General features: G+C 35.7%; 1 protein-coding gene across 1 annotated transcript in view; it reads right to left on the reverse strand.

The window, feature by feature from the left end:
• TDRD7 (tudor domain containing 7) overlaps window positions 1-15525 on the reverse strand; it is a 110637-nt gene extending 95112 nt beyond the window's left edge. Inside the window, exon 1 of the mRNA XM_044660864.1 lies at window positions 15461-15525. The gene's annotated coding sequence lies outside the window, so the exon portion shown is untranslated. The remainder of the gene's footprint in view (window positions 1-15460) is intronic.
• Between the last annotated feature and the right edge of the window lie 268 nt (window positions 15526-15793).

Below are 15793 nucleotides of genomic sequence, written 5' to 3' on the forward strand. Positions count from 1 at the left end.
AGGAGACCCTCTCTGCTCATTGGTGCTTCAGTGGATACTCCCTTCAGCCTCACGTGAGTTCTGGTGAGATTCTTGGCAGTCTTAACCTTGTGTGCACCGAAGGTTCTCATTGGATTCAGATTTTGGCTTCCTAATTAGGGCTTTGGATTTTGATAAGATCTGTTTTTGGATTCACATTTGCGGTCTGGAGACATTAGGATTAAACTTAGGGTATTTGTAGCTAGGCAGTAATTTCTGTCTCTAATCTACATTTTTTCACTTTCACTCTTTCCAACCTCTTTGTAAATAAAGCTGCTAAACGTCATTTCAACTTAAGCTGTAATATTTTTAAATCAGTGACCACAATATTACTTTAGAATTCTCATTTATAAAACATAAATTTAAATTTTTTACAATGCATATTTTAATTCATTGCAGTTTCCTGTATCTCCACCCCACTTAAGTCATAGTAATAATAAGAGAAAGGCTCAAATATACCAAAATCTTTATGAAATACTTTTTTGTATTAGGAAAAAACTGGAAACAAAGTAGATTCCCATTGATTAAGGAATAAATAAACAAGTTATGGTACATGAATATAGTGGGTTTTTACTGTGTTTTAAGAAGCAATGTTCATAAAAGGAATACAAAGAGGTATGGGAAAACATACAAACTGAAGCAAAACAAGTTAAGTAGGCACAGGAAAATATATGTAGTAATTACAATGCAAATATAAATGATAATAATACAACAATGGAAACTGAATGCTATGGAATAATAACCACCAAGTATGGTACCCAAGAAGGGATGCAAAAAATAAAAGAAGGCACTGCCTATTTTTTCTTTTTGTTGAAAAGGGAGATTATTGGCATGGCACATTACATGTGTATACATACACACACACATCAGACTTTTTCAGTATTTTGGTTAATTTTGATGAACTACTGTTTTTCCTCTTTTTATAATTAGTTATAAAGGATAGGTGCTCTAGGAGGGAAAAATATTTGAGAAATAAAGGTGATTTAAAACCAAGAAACTTTTTTAAAAAAGAAAAGTGTTACAGAATAAAATAAGAGTCTCCCTTTTTAAAATTAAGTATTTTACTAAACAACTACAACATGACTTTTAACTCTGGCCTCAAAACAATTTATAATCTAGTTAGAGACAAATTTAATACCCCTGAAACAATTAAAGGGTACCAACAAGACAGAATATAATTAAAGTACTAAATTGTATAGTGTAGACTGTAATTGTCATAAAGAAGAAGTGAGAAAAGAGATCAAGGAGGGCCAGGAAGGCTAATTAAAGAAGTTTACTTGAAGTGTGGAGGAAAGACACCAAATATTTAGATGAAGGGGAGAGGAAAGACAGTTATTTAAGAAGAAACAAAAGAGGCAATAAACTTAATATGTGGAAAGCAAGGAGTTCAAACTGACAGAGGATGGAGTAGAGGGGGAGGATGGATGCCTTTTGAGAATAGTAGGAAATGCAGTTGGCTAAATAGGAGAAAGGCAGTATTACTGAGTGTACTTTGGAGTTGGGGGGGCAGGGCAGGACTAGGTTAAAGACACAGGACTATTAAACTATTGTAATCTAGATGTCAGCTAATTAATGCCTGTACTAGGATGATGGAATAGAATACTGACAAGAATTGGTAACAGACTGTAAATAGGTGGAGAAAGTGAGAGAGCAGTGAAAAATAAGTCCAGAATTTGAGTCTTGCAGGATTGAGAGAATGGTGTTTCTGAATAGTGCTTCTTATCTGCTCCCCATACATTGCCCAACCAGTGGGGCTCTAAGCTAAGTTCATTCAAAACTGGTTTTCACTGGAGTAAAAGGATAAATATAGCTGAAAGAGAAAGTGAAAACTGTCTCAAAAATAAATCTTTCTATTAACTGCTGGTATCATGTGACATGTATCTATCTGCCTTCACTGTTCCTGCTCTTAGGGAATTCCTGACCATCTGACTCAGTCTTGCCCTCGAAACTCCTTTACCTCTTCTGGTAGCTATTTGCATAGACTTGGTACATCTCATTAACTCAACCCTCTGTAATATCTTGAACTCCCCTCCATTGCCAGTCTGGCCAGGGAATGACTCTTTAATACCAATGTCCTTGAATTTTGTGTGTGCCCTGCTTCCTCATTGGAAGAATTCCACTGAATTCCTATGTGTCTCCTTCAGTACAGTACAAATGGTGGTACTACTAAAAGAATGAAATATAAGACTGGAACTCAAATAAATGAATAACTGATATAAGCAAGGTTCTACTATTCAGCTGTGTCCTCAGTAGCTCACTTGTTTACTATTCAGCTGTGTCCTCAGTAGCTCACTTGTTTACATCTCCTTTTAAATTCTATTGGAACCTGGACCTCTGGGGGAGAGGGAGAGAGAAATGACGGGAGAGGGGTGGGTGGGAGAGAGAATGAACACTTCTCTGGCCCTATAGAGTTGAGGTTCTACTTTTTGTAGAAAAGCAGTCTATTAAAGCCTGTGGGCCCCTTCTCAGAATAATGCTTTAAATGCATAAAATAAAAAATGGAATTAAAAGGAAATCAATGTTGCTGAAATTCAATTATCAGATTATATTTTAAAACAAATTCAGGGACCCATAAGTGAAGGAACACATGCTGAGACATAAGGTATCCATCCTTGCCCTCTTGACTTATCATCTAACCTTTTCTGCTAATCATGAAGATCCCATAGGATCTGAAAGATCAATAAATCAATAGCTGCAGTAAAATCTTGCCCAGCTTGACATTTTCCTGACATCCAGAGATCAACACCAAACCAGAAATTTCCCAAATTGAACCCCACTCCATCCTCCAGTATACACAAACACTTACAAATTTTTACTCTGGATACTCTAAAAATATACTTTAAGATGATTAATACAATCCTAGGTTACACTTATGCTGGTCTAAGAATTATGTCACTCAGCTTTGCAATAATACATTAACCCCTCCTTCTCAGTTAATTAGTGGACCAGCACACGTAATCCTGGTTAATGTATACACTTTCTACCAAACTATCCCAAGCTATCCCAAGACCTCCACAAACAGAAAAGGATAAGGGCCCCACCACAGGGAATTCTACTATTGCTTCATTTAAAGAGTTATAATCTTTGATCCCTTAGGAAGATAGGTAGTGGTTCCTTGCTATAGCAATATATGAAGAGGCTTCCGGTTTGAACCTCTCTGGTTCATTATGTCTTCTTTGGTTCTTCCATGGAAAATAAATTCTTTTTTTATCAACCAGGAAAGATTTTGATCCTCAAGGGGTACATTTTTCAAAAATCCTAAACCTTTTCTTGGTACCCAGAGTGAACCATTCGAAAATCCTGGAAGAAGTAATTTATTGAAGTAATTATTCACTGAAAGCAAATATATATATTTATATAAACACACAGACACCTTAAAACATCTTGTAACTGTTGAGTTGTTTTTCGATCCTATCCAAATCTTCATGACCCCATTTGGGATTTTCTTAGCAAACATAATGGAGTGGCTTGCCATTTCCTTCTCCAGGTCATTGTACATATGAGGAAATTGAGCTAAACAAAGAGTTAAGTGGCTTGCCCAAGGTCACAACAGCTAAGTTATCTGAAGTCACAATTGAACTCTGAGTCCTCCTGACTCCAAAGCTTAGTACTCCATCCACTGTGCCACCTAGCTGCCCCTTCTTAATACATAACTATCTTAGCAAGTTAGCATTCATATCTTGAACTCCAAAGAGGAAGAAAAAAAAAAGCAAAACCCAACTATCATAAGCAATAAACAATGAACCCAAAGGAAAAATGTTATCTTCTAAAGGACTATTATCTCCTTACCGTAGGAGAAAAGCCTATACATTAGGGAGTTCTACCCTTATTTTCTGGCATGGATTCTCTAAGTGTAACTGTTCTCTGCTTTCTTTCACTCCTAAAACCAACCACAGACCTAGATGACCAGTGATAAAAAGCATGCTACCCACTTCTTAATAGAAGTGATAGACTCAAGGTACAGAGACATACATACATTGTCAGACAGGGTGTTGTAGAAATTTCTTTTGACTAGGTCTATTTATTTCAATTTTTTTCCCAATAAAGAAAGGGAGATAAGGATAGAGTTGCCCCCACAAAAGAAATTCATTTAAGAATTTTTAAAAATAAAATATGCCGAAGAGAAAACAAGGAGAGGACGATTGGTGTAATAGAGGTAAGTACACACATAACTAAGCAAAAGAATTTAGTAGTCTAGTGCTTGAATTAATCCCAAAGACCCAAGGCTCCTAGGGTAAATACTACTCAATAAAACCTGCTGGAAAAAATGAAAAAGTGGCCTGAGAGAAATTGAGTATAAGAGAAACATCTCACATTTTATATAAGGGCTAAATGAATACATGACTACATTAAAAGTGACATAGCAAACAAATTAAAGGTGTAGGAAAAAAATTACCTTTCATATTTATCAAAGGGGCAATGTTCATGACCAAATAGGGGAGAGAATACAAGACAGAATTTTTTTAAAAACTACTGAAATTAGAAGGTATAAACAGGTAAATGGTAAAAACTTCTTAGCAGCAAGATTTGATAATAAGATCTTAATTCTAAGGTATATAAAAAATGAATTCAAATCTGTAAGAGTAAGAACTGTATCCCAGTTTGATAGCCAAAGGTACAAACAGGCAATTTTCAGAGGAAGAAATTCAAGCTGATAAAAAAATGCTACAAATGACTAAGTTAGAGAAATGCAAATTAAAGCAACTTTGGGATTACTTCACAACTATTAGATTAGCAAAAATGACTAAAAGGGAAAATGACAATTGTTGGAGGGGCTGCAAGGAAAAAAAACAAGAACAATGCACTCTTGGTGGAGCTAGGAACTGGTCTAGATATTCTAGAACTATGCTCATAAGGTTTATAAATTGGGAACGCATGCCAGGCAATACCACTACTAGGCTCATAACTCCAGAGACATCAAAGAAAGAGGAAAAGGGCCCATAGGTACTAAAATATTTATAGCAGCTCTTTTTGCAGTATAAAGAACTGGAAACTGAGGAAGATACCCATCAAATGAAGAATGTATACCCTATTATGCCATAAAAAAATGAAGGGGTGGTTTAGGAAAAACCTGTAACGACTATACATGTATGGACTGATACAGTAAAGTGAGCAGAACCAAGACAACAATTTTTATAACAATGAAATTTGAAAGCTAACTCAAGATTCAACCATTATCAATACAACTAATGAAGTGTAATACCCACTGAGAGATGGTGGACTCAAGGTACAGAATGAGACATCATTTATTGGTTACAGGCAATTCAGGCATTGTTATGTTTGAATATATATGAGAATACACACACACACACACACACACACACACACACACACTGTTGTTGTTAAAAGCTGTCCCCTCCTCATAGTATCTGGAAGGAAATACAGACAAGTAAGGCAGTTTGGAAAGTTACATAACAGAGAAGTGGTGGACTAATATGCAGACAAAGATTTATTTTTGGATGTGGCCCATAGAGAATTTTGTTTTACTTTACTATGATTGGGTTTTTTTTGTTTGTTTTTTACCATTGAGGGGGAGGAGATATGAGAAAGAAAAAAACTGCTTGTTAATTTAAAAAATTAATGTGGAATTTATCAAATGCTCAAAAGGAATAGTAAGCAGTACATAATAGAGATTTGCAGTTTCATTAGTATTCTTTTTAAAAAACCCTTACCTTCCATCTTGGAATCAATACTGTGTATTGGTTCTAATCCAGAAGAGTGGTAAGGACTAGGCAATGGGGATTAAGTGACTTGCCCAGGGTCACACAACTAGGAAGTATCTGAGGTCAGATTTGAACCTAGGATACTCCCATCTCTGGGCCTGGGCATTTGTATTTACCTATTCTATCCTGCATATAAAAATGCTTATTTTACTTGGTGAATAAAAACCATAGAAAACATTAGTAAGTTCCTCCACCCATCCAAGGACTGTACTGTTGTTACTAAGGATAATAGTTGGGATCACCTTAATGTATCCCTTTTGGATACACACAAATTTATCAAAAAGAGAATCAAGAAAAATGTCAAGACTTGAACTGAACTTCAGAAAAGTTAAAAAATATAAATCTCTGGTGATTACTAAATGGAAGAAAGCAAAAGGAATACATTCATTCTCATCCATGCATGATATCTTATACTAGGACATAATAAACAAATATAAAAAAGCAGAAATATTAAACATCCTTTACTGACCATAACAGCAAAAAATTATAATAAAGGATATAATCTTAAATGAAGACTAAATAATATGAGAAAGAACAAATCACAAATATAACAAACAATTTTGTCAAAGAAAATGAAAGCAATGTGATAAAATACTAGAATCACTGGGATGAAGCTAAAGAAATCCTTCAGGAAAAATTTATTAGACAGAGACAGAAGAACAATGAATTGGACATGCAACTAAAACAAAACAAAACAAAACAAAAAACCCTGACACAACAAAAAATCAAGAACTTAAACAATTTGAAATTATGAAACTCAAAGATAGAAACAAATCTGAAAACAAAAATCCATTAAATTAAGAAATAAAAACTAGGAACAGTTTAAAACAGTCAAGCTAAATTTTTTAAAAGAGAAAAACCAGATTACCAATATCAAAAATAAAAAATTTACAACATATGAAATAATAAGGGAAATTATTAGATACTTTGTCTAATTATATACTAACAAAATTGGTAACAAATGAAATGGAAGAATATTTATAAACATATAAAATACAGAATACCAAATAATTTAAAAAGTAATAAAAACAACTCTGAACCCCACCTTCCATTAAAAAATATTCAAAGCATCTAGGATCTGAAAAATTTACAAGTGAATTCTATCAAATACCCAAACAACAATTAATTCTGATATTACATAAATTGTTTGGAAGAAAAAAGAAAGGCAGCATCATAACAAACTCTTTCAATGAGATAAATATGGTCTTGATACCTAAACTTGGGAAAGATAAAATAGAGAAAAAAAAAAACTTTGATCCCTATTACCAACCAATAGCAACACAAATACACTGAGTAAAATATTAGCAGAAAGATTATAGCAATATAAGATAATTATATACTACAACAAGGTTGGATTTATACCAGGAATATAAGGTTAGAAAACTTAGGGAAAACTAAATTATGAAAACTTTTTAAAAATAGATCATATTAAAAACCAATAAAAAATCACATTCGTATCAATAGATGTAAAAAAGGATTTTTACAAAATATAAATATAATACTAGTGAGTTCCAGCTTATCTTGTATATAGCTTGTTTGTACATAATTGTACATAGTGGCCTTATACTATGTGCTCCTTGAAAACAGGCGTTGTCTTTATACCTTTCAGGGATTAGCAAAGGGCCTGACATAAAGTGGGCACTTAATAAATATCTGACTGATTGATTGATTTATGCTAAAAAATATTTAAAATAATAAATGGATTTTTAATAAAGCAAACAATATCTAATTTAAAAGAGAGCTAGCATAAAATGCTAGAGGATTTGTAAGTTAGGGTACAAAACAAGGGTGTTTACTGTCATCATTATAATTTTATATATAATTCTAGAAATATTAGTTATGGTAATAAGAGATTTTTTGAAATGAGGAAATCAATAAAGGCAAAAAGTCCAATGATTACTTTTTTACAGATATGGTGATTTATTTCAAGAACTCAAAGATTCAATTAAAAATTAACTGAAACTATAACTTTAACCAAGTAACAATATAAAATTACAATTTGAAAAATCACTAGCCTTATCAGTCCATGTTATCAACAAAACTAAGGGGGGAGAGAAAAAAATTCCAATTAGAATAATTAAAGACTTTAAAAAATACTGCAAGTTCCAACTACCATGATACATTAAAAATTTATATGAATGCAACTACTACTTAATAAAAGATAAATAACTAAAGAGATACTAATTTTCCATGGTTAAGTGGTGCTAACAGAATAGAAATTATAACTATCCTATATCAATTTACAAATTCATGCCATACTGAAATACTAAAGAATTATTTTACAGAACTAGACAAAATTCATCTGGTATAAAAGAATTGTAAGGGAAACAATTAAAAAAAATAAGGAGTAAGGAGGCCCTAGTTGAACCAAATCTCAAAATATACTTCAAAGCAGTCATCAACAAAACTATTTGTTACTGGTTAGAAAGTAGAAAGTTAGTCACAAGATCATAAATTTTTCACTAGGTGATTTTAACTCCTTTCTCCAACCCATGCCCCATTTTACTGATAGGAAATAAGAAACCCAGAGAGATTAAATGATCAGTAGAACAGATTTTATAAACAAGACCCAGAAGCAATTGAACATCATAAACCCAAGGACACCAAATCCTGGAGCAATGACTCCCAGATAAGAGAAAAAAAAAATCTAAGGAAAAATGCAGAACAATCTGGAAGAAACCAAGTTTAGAATAACATCTCATAATAAGCTCCAAATCAATATAAGACCTAAATAGTAAATATCATATCATAAACATTAGAGAAGGGAGATCATTTTCACATAAGTGAAAGTGAGAAATGAGTTTTTGATCAGTGAAAAGTGAGAAGACAGTTTTTGATTAAACAAAAGAATATTTTTAACGCAAAATTTTGACAACATAAATTGAAAATATGCTGTATTAAGCAGAATGTTGGACTTGGGAGACAGAATAACTTGAGTTTGAATTTCACTTCAGCTACTTACTAGCTATATTACTCTGGTCAAATTATTTAACAATTGCTGACCCCGAGTTTCCTCATTTGTAAAATGATGGAAATGAATCCATGACTCCTAAGGTTCCTTCCATTTCTAAATCAATAATATGAAAAGCTTTTGCACAAACAAAACCAAAGCAGAATTTGAAGGCAAACAGTCAAATGGAAAAAATATCCTTGCAGCAAATATCTCTGATAAAAGTCTGATATCTAATTGACACAAATTCATTCCACCAATAGATAAAATTGGTCAAAGAATTTTCTTTCTTTTAATAGAAAAATTTAGATCAAAGAATTAAAAATTCTCTAAAGAAATACAAACTATCAAAAAATTACACAAAAATTTTCAAATCACTAGTAAAACTCCTATGACAAATTAATATAAGATATACATATAATCTATATAAGGCAAATCTTATACCCATCAGATTGGCAAAAATGACAAAACAAGGAACATGATTATTGGGAGGCAGGCACAACAATGCACTGTTGGTGGATTTATGAATTTTCCAACCATTCTGGAAGGGAATTTGGAACAATATCCAAAAAGTCATTATGCTGTACATATCCTTTGCCTCGATGATAAGTCTGTGGCATAAATGCCAGAAAGTTCATAGAGGAGTAGAACTCTTATGTACAAAAACATTTATAGCAACTTTATTGTAGCAAAGAACTGGAAACTAAAGAGTATGTCCATCAATTGGAGAATAGCTGAAAAAATACATAAATATAATGCAATATTAGTGAGACAGAATGACGTTAGTGAGACAAGAAATAAAAAGGATGGTTTTTTGGGCGATATTTAAAGATGAATGAACTGAATTATAAATTGATGCTTAGTAAAGGGAGCAAAACTAGGAAAACTACTTATACAATAACACCACCATAATAATATTTTCCCCAATTAATGGTTTCTTTTAAAATTCTGCACTGATTTTGTTTTGTACAAAAGTTTTTTCATCATGATTAAGAGCTAGAAGGGAACCTTAGAAACCATCAAATCCTATCCTATCAATTCTATTCACGTTATCAACTGCATAACAGACTTTGCCCTTATAGTTACATAGAGTACTTAAGAGTGAGGAGAGATGGGTAGCATCTCAACTCTGGCAGTTACTTGCTGTGTAATGATAAACACGTCACTTGATTTTTCTAAACTGCTTTCCTTTCTATTTGCCTTGCCAGAAAAAAAACCAAAACACTTTAATACACTAAGCATGAGCAGCTAGGTAGTGTAGTATAGATAGAGTAGTTGTCCTGCAGTTAGGAAGACTCTTCTTCCTGAGTCAAATCTAGTTGCAGACCCTTAACAGCTGTGTAACCATGGACAAGTCACTTAACCCTGTTCAACTCAGCTCATCTGTAAAATGAGCTAGAGAAGAAAATAGCAAACCACTTTGCCAAGAAAATTCCAAATTGGGTTATGAAGCATTTGAAATGACTGAACGACCACTATACATTAATAGATGGACTACTGTGACACACCCCTAGCAATCTATCAGGAACAGTTTTTTTTTTTTTAAATTCTATTCAAAGTTGGTAGTTTTTGCAATTTTTTACAAAAACCTACTGAATTACTGAGCACAACGACAATGTAAAAATGTATAGAATTACTCTGATTATGACTGAGAAATTCAGAAAAATAAATGACTAGGAAAAAAGATGGGTTGGTTTATGAGAACAGCGGGGTATATCCTAGATATTCTACACATCCCATGTACAATGTCAAGAGACCTAGAAGAAGGCCCCCAGAATGCTGTTTTAACCCTCTGTGGTAGATTTACCAAAGGACACAGACAGAAATCATATAGTAGGAGGAGGCCTTCAAAGGAGGTAATACCTACAACAATGAAGTCACAATCTGCTCTAATATGCCATAATTTTTTGATCAATTATAGGTCTCTGTGGCATTTCTGAGATTTAGGAAATAGTTATACCTCCAAGAAATAAGAGTTCACAAATTTACATAGTCATAAAGTCTTTATTTAATAAACAATCCTGTGGGGAAGATAGTATAAGCATTAGTCCCATTTTATAGATGAGGAAATTGAAGCCCAGAGATGTAACTTAAGTGACTTTACTATTGTAGCACACTAATCTCAAAGCTAAGACTCAAATCTTAAGTTTTCTAACTGGACTTTGGTCCAGGGCTCTTTCACTATACTGCTTTCCTTCCCTGGAACTTCTTTATCACTATTAAACCAAATCAATCCTGGACTCTGGCCTTCAGAAATATAAAAAGGGCTATATAAATTGGTAGCTTCGATTTTAAGGCAGTATCACATTTGTACTTGCTGCTTTGTGGGGCTATTGAACGGAAAATAAACACTGTAAATCTTAAGTTACTTGAGTTACTACTGTCTTACCACCTAGACCCAGGACAAATCAACTAAACAGGCACTTAGGTATTTAGGTTTATATATAGTTCAAGGCTGGAAGGGACCTGAGAGGGCATCTAATCCAAATCTCTTATTTTATAGTGAGAGAACTATGATCTAAAAAGATTGAAATGTCTGAAGTCACACAAGTAAATTGCTGGGCAGGCTGGGCAGAATATGAAACAGGTCCCCTGACCCAGATCCAGAGCACATTCCACTCTACTAAAACAATAAGTTTCTTGAACACTGATTTCCAAATTGTTTTTTTTTCCCATGAGCATTTGGAAGATTGTCATCGTTTTTAAAATAATTCCACTTTACTTCTTACTTTTGTTTTTTAAAAGCAAGGTATAAAAGTAATTTTAGTCACTGACCTAGACAAGGACTCTCAAAATCTAGTTTAATCCCTTCTCTATCCCTAAGTTATTTATGGGCTAGGTGAAATGTAAAGTTGGTCAGGGTGGATCAGTTTTGTAGGCAATACAGGATTGAAAAGAAGGGTAAAAGGGTGGAAAGGTTTATCTACATGCAGTCTCTTTAAGTACTGGAAATTTATCAATTGTGAAGCTTAAGAACCTTGGGAGATAATTGGGAGAGGAAAGCAAAGAACCAGAAAGATCACATTTGATGTTCTGGTCTCATTATTTTTATGGTCTATATTCTTTTCTTCTCTTTCCTCACTTCTCTTTCTGAATAAAAGTCAGAAAGTCGAATGAATCAGGCAATCATATGTCCAGCTAGGAAAAAAAAATGAATGAATCTTACTGGTGTTCTGTGTTACCTGTGTTTTAAAATTTTGATGTTGGTAGTCTTCCTTGGTGGGGGGGGGGGGGGATATTCCTTACTGTTGTTCACTCTAACAACCTCACTTATCCAGTTTATTTTTTCAAGCAGTGATTTGGGAATTAAGAAGTCTGAAAAATGCCTCGGAGAAGAAAGATTCTAAGCACTGTCAACATGTAGTGCTAAAAATGACTAATTATTAACTTTTTAACATGTATTATAAAGGTATGAAAATAATTTCTGAAACAAGAATTTGGCCCTAATATATGCAATCATTCATCTCATCAGTGTACTCCCAAACATCAATCACACTTGCCATAAATACTAATTATCCTAGAACTCCCTACCTATCAAAGTGTTGAGAGATTACTTTCTGCTTTAGTAGAAGTGTACTTATTGCAATTCTGTTCATCAAAAAACAAGAAAAGGTACTTGGTCCTAACGGATATGGAGATAATTAGACTAGAATGGAGGGTGGAGATAACAGGTAATTGTTACATCTTTCAAATGCTGGTCCCTGAGTAGGAATATCACCTTTTACACAGCTGGTGCTGCCCTTGCTCCACAGTCCCAAAATTCAAGTATCCAGAAAATGGAAAGCTACTCAAGGATAAAGTCAAAACAGTTTTTCAGACTGAATAAGTCAAACACTGGCCTGGCAAATTTCATATACCAGAATACAAAATTTGAGAAAATCCTATTAATTGAAATCCCTGGCATTTGAGTGCTCAAGTAGCTCTCCAGCAGTTTAGCTAGGTAGTTAGAAACTTGAACTACTGCCCTGAGCACTAGGATAAAATTTACTTTTTTAATCTAAAAATCCTAACTTCCTTCCCTATGTATCCATCCCTGTGACTTCACCTGGGAGTACTGCCAAGTCAGTCTGGGACTAGTCTATGACTCCAAGTACACTTATAACAACACATTGATTATTATATTCTTCTATTAATTCCCATTTGATTTAAGCAGCTCCTTGTTAGCAATAAGTAAAGGACTGGACCTACATTCCCAAAGTTCTGATTTTATATCCTGCCTCTAACATTTGCCAGTTGTGTGACCCAGGTCAAATCACTTAACTTTTCTGAGCCTCAGTGTCCTCATCTGTAAAATGAAAGGGTTAGCAGATTAAATCAGTTTCTAAGGGCCCTTCCAGCTCCAATCTTTAGTCTATTTCCCCATATTAACATTTTTCATTTTAGAAAATTGAATTTTAAGTATCATCAAAACAAAGTGAGGAAGTGTGGTATAATGGCAAATGCAATGTGTATTTTAAGAGTCACAAGATCTGAATTAGAGAATCAGCTCTTCTACTTAATATTAGCTATATGATGAAGCAAATTACAATCTCTTTGAGTTTCGGTTTCCTCATAAGTAAAATAATGGAATTAAGACTAAATTCCCTTCCGGTTCTAAGGTTCTATGTATCTGCCAATTGATTCTTAACATTCTTAAGCAATACTCATGTACTGGGAGGCAGCATGGTGCAATGAAAGAATGTTGGATTTAGAATAAGAGGACTTGGGTTCAAATCATATGGCATTTTGCTATTTGCCAACTTGTATCCCCAAATCACTGCTTCTCTAGGCCTTGATTTCCTTGTAGTTAAGGTGAGGGAGTTGTACTGGATAACTTCTAACATCCCTTTGACCTTAAATAACTGAAGATCTAGTTTTAGCCCTTTAGTTTCTATTTGAGATATAGTTACAGTATTATGTCTCGCTTAAATATATTTCACTGATGACTGATAAGTCCTTCCTCTATTTTTTCACTCAGATAATTTCCTCATTCAATAAACTATTTTGATATATTTCATTTTTCTTATTTTTAGCTCCAAATTTTAAATGCACTGATAACTGCATGATTGACTACTGCAATATATAATTTACAGTAGAAATAGGGGCTATTTTGTAAATTTGTCTATTGTTCAAGATATTGAAAATGCTGAAGTTTAATGGAAAGAGCACTGGCTTAGAATCTAGAGGCCTGGTTCTGGCTCTGCCTCTACCCCTTTTGTCAAGCCACCATCTCTGAACCTCCAGTCTCCTCATCTGTAAAATGAGGAACTATAATGATTTCTTATCGTTTTAAAACCGGAAGAGAACTGAAACAAAAAAGTCAAACTGTTGTGACAATAGGTTCTCCAGCCTAAAGATTTGTGAACAAATAATACAAAGTCACCGTTTAAATCAGTTTGTAAAATGTTCCTTATAAAGTGGTTTTGACGACACATTCACTACCAAGATGTACTAGATTATAATAATAGAAAACTTTAAAATTTTAGTCTTTGGCCTCAAGAGACTTAAACTGTAGGATTAAAAAACAACAACAATAAATTCTTACAGTCAAATTCTAATCATATCAACAAAGCCTAACACAAAGTAGTAGGAAGAACCGAACAAGACTGAAAGGACTCAACAACGTCAAAAAAGTGCCCAAGGTGTACTAAATTAAATTGCATGGAAAACTTTAAAAGTCCTGGCCTCAAGTGACTTAAATCTTAGGATAAGGGGCCCTATAATTTTTACAGCTAAATTAAACGCGCACCAACAAACCCCAACACAAAAAATAGTTAGGTCAAAGAGGTGGACAAAGGATAGAAGTCAATTCACTTTTAACTGGTTCAAATCACTGATCTACTTACTTACTACTAGTGTAACTTGGGTAAAAGCCACTTCACATCCCCCGCTCAGTCAGTCAATCAAGCGCTTACTCAATGCCAAGCACGGTTCTCATTTTTATACGCATTAGGGAGAGGTTAAGGCTAAAGGTCCCTTCCTGTAAGATGCTGTAAGGCTTACAAGCTCTTTATTACGTCCATCATCCTCCACCCCCACCCAACTTGAACCTTAAGGTTTAAACCCATTGTCTCAAAAGAGGCCATTCAACACAACATAAGCCTTTATCAGCTGTTACACTATGAAATGTGCACAGTACTTGGATTCAATATATTTCCTTTCTAAGTAGAGACTGTAACAGGAAACAACTGCCTCCTTCACTCCCCTAAATATGGCCTAGAGGCATTATCTCCCCAATTCGGAGTCAAAGGCAATAACTCCCCACCCCTTAATTCAGGTCCAAAGGCAATAATTACTCTTCAACCACCTCAATTCAGACCCAAGGCAATAACATTCCCGTCCCCCCACCCCCACCCCCGGTCTACTCCAGCTGACAGTTTACAGCCAAGGACAATTTCGCAGACCTGGAGCCCCAAGCCAGTGCCAAGAGCAATTTAACTGAGCGTGGGAACCGCCCTCCGCAGGCCGAGGGAAACGCGGGGGAGATGCAGGACCGTGGGGACATCCAGTCACTCGAGTGGACAGCGAATTAAATGGGAGCCCCACCCGAGCTAGTATGTAACCCCCTCCAGGAGTCGCAGTCCCAGAAGGCCGAGGGCGGGAGGGGCTGGAGAAGAGGGTTCAACCCCGGCCTGAGTCCGGTCCAGAGGCAGCCCTACCCAGGGACCAAGCGGCCGTGACCCCGAGTCGGGAAGCGCAGTGGGCGGCGCCCGCCTCGCAAAGGCTGCGCCGGTATCCCAGGAGATGGGGGATAGCCATTGGCCGGCGGGGGGTAGGGGCGGGTGCTCACCTGGGTCCGGGCGCCGGGGACCCTTCCCCGCGCCGGTGGGCAGCGCCGCCTCGGTCAGTCGCCACCACGGCCACGACTTTCAATTTCGGTTTGCTCACAGCCAGCTCCCGTATCTCCGAGACGGCTCTTCAGGAGCTCTGTAACCCCACCCCGTCCCGCCCCGTCCCGCCCAGACCCTTCCCTTGCCTACCTATACTTTCCCCACCCCTCCCCACATCTCCGTTCCGTTCCGCCCCGCCCCCTCGTTTGCCCCGCCCCCACGCAGCACGCCTGCGCACAACCGCCGCGACAACCCACCTCCCCGCGTCCCCTCTTTTCCTGCTTAGCGCGCAC

This window comes from Gracilinanus agilis, chromosome 1, assembly GCF_016433145.1.
Source record: "Gracilinanus agilis isolate LMUSP501 chromosome 1, AgileGrace, whole genome shotgun sequence".
NCBI classification, from domain to species: Eukaryota; Metazoa; Chordata; class Mammalia; order Didelphimorphia; family Didelphidae; genus Gracilinanus; species Gracilinanus agilis.